Here is a 2098-nt window from a genome sequence, read left to right as displayed (position 1 = left end):
GTTAGTGCTGCTATGATCGCACTGGTCGACTCTTGCGTTCACTCTGTTTCATCTATTTTCACCCGTTAGTCCGTTTTTGTCGTCGTATCTCGTTTCGATGTTCTGTCCGCACAGGGTTTTTTACCTCCAAATAATTCTTATTTTTATTGTAATATTTGATTGATGTTTTTTATTTTTCACACCTCGTTTCGGGTTAACGGAGATGATAACCGTTGTCTTGTTTGATAAATTCTAATGCAATACCCGGTTGCACGTGTTGCGCTATTTTTTCCAATGGATCTCGTTCCACCGATGTTCGTTTGTTCTGCATGGGTTTGTTCTGTTGTTGTTTGTTCTAGGTGGAAATGGTACGAGAACCAAACCGTTGAGAAAAAAACCGGAGAACTCGGATTTCGCGGCTATATTTTGCGGGGTCAAGAATGGCGAAAGGCCGTGAACGGACTAGCGGGTGAAAATAGATGAAACGTAGTGAATGCAAGAGTCGACCAGTGCGATCATACCAGCACTAATGCACCGGATCCCATCAGAACTCCGCAGTGAAGCGTGCTTGGGCGAGAGTAGTACTAGGATGGATGACCTCCTGGGAAGTCCTCGTGTTGCACCCTTTCTTTTCCTTTTGTCGTCGCATCTCGTTTCGATGTTCTGTCCGCACAGGGTTTTTTACCTCCAAATAATTCTTACTTTTATTGTAATATTTGATTGATGTTTTTTATTTTTTACACCTCGTTTCGGGTTAACAGAGACGATTAGCGTTGTCTTGTTTGATAAATTCTAATGCAATACCTGGTTGCACGTGTTGCGCCATTTTTTCCACCGGATCTCGTTCCACCGATGTTCGTTTGTTCGGCATGGGTTTGTTCTGTTGTTGTTTGTTCTAGGTGGAAATGGTACGAGAACCAAACCGTTGAGAAAAAAACCGGAGAACTCAGATTTCGCGGCTATATTTTGCGGGGTCAAGAATGGCGAAAGGCCGTGAACGGACTAGCGAATGAAAATAGATGAAACGTAGTGAACGCAAGAGTCGACCAGTGCGATCATACCGCACTAATGCACCGGATCCCATCAGAACTCCGCAGTGAAGCGTGCTTGGGCGAGAGTAGTACTAGGATGGATGACCTCCTGGGAAGTCCTCGTGTTGCACCCTTTCTTTTCCTTTTGTCGTCGCATCTCGTTTCGATATTCTGTCCGCACATGGTTTTTTACCTCCAAATAATTCTTACTTTTATTGTAATATTTGATTGATGTTTTTTATTTTTCACACCCTCGTTTCGGGATAACGGAGACGATAACCGTTGTCTTGTTTGATAAATTCTAATGCAATACCCGGTTGCACGTGTTGCACAATTTTTTCCACCGGATCTCGTTCCACCGATGTTCGTTTGTTCGGCATGGGTTTGTTCTGTTGTTGTTTGTTCTAGTCAGAAATGGTACGAGAACCAAACCGTTGAAAAAAAAACCGGAGAACTCAGATTTCGCGGCTATATTTTGCGGGATCAAGAACGGCGAAAGGCCGTGAACGGACTAGCGGGTGAAAATAGATGAAACGTAGTGAACGCAAGAGTCGACCAGTGCGATCATACCAGCACTAATGCACCGGATCCCATCAGAACTCCGCAATGAAGCGTGCTTGGGCGAGAGTAGTACTAGGATGGATGACCTCCTGGGAAGTCCTCGTGTTGAACCCTTTCTTTTCCTTTTGTCGTCGCATCTCGTTTCGAAGTTCTGTCCGCACAGGGTTTTTTATCTCCAAATAATTCTTACTTTTATTGTAATATTTGATTGATCTTTTTTTATTTTTCACACCTCGTTTCGGGTTAACGGAGACGATAACCGTTGTCTTGTTTGATAAATTCTAATGCAATACCCGGTTGCACGTGTTGCGCAATTTTTTCCACCGGATCTCGTTCCACCGATGTTCGTTTGTTCGGCATGGGTTTGTTCTGTTGTTGTTTGTTCTAGGCGGAAATGGTACGAGAACCAAACCGTTGAAAAAAAAACCGGAGAACTCAGATTTCGCGGCTATATTTTGCGGGGTCAAGAACGACGAAAGGCCGTGAACGGACTAGCGGGTGAAAAGAGATGAAACGTAGTGAACGCA

This window comes from Tarenaya hassleriana, unplaced genomic scaffold (genome assembly GCF_000463585.1).
Source record: "Tarenaya hassleriana unplaced genomic scaffold, ASM46358v1 Cleome461, whole genome shotgun sequence".
Taxonomy (NCBI): domain Eukaryota; kingdom Viridiplantae; phylum Streptophyta; class Magnoliopsida; order Brassicales; family Cleomaceae; genus Tarenaya; species Tarenaya hassleriana.
The sequence above is the reverse complement of the archived record's forward strand: the minus strand, read 5'-3'. Positions refer to the sequence as shown.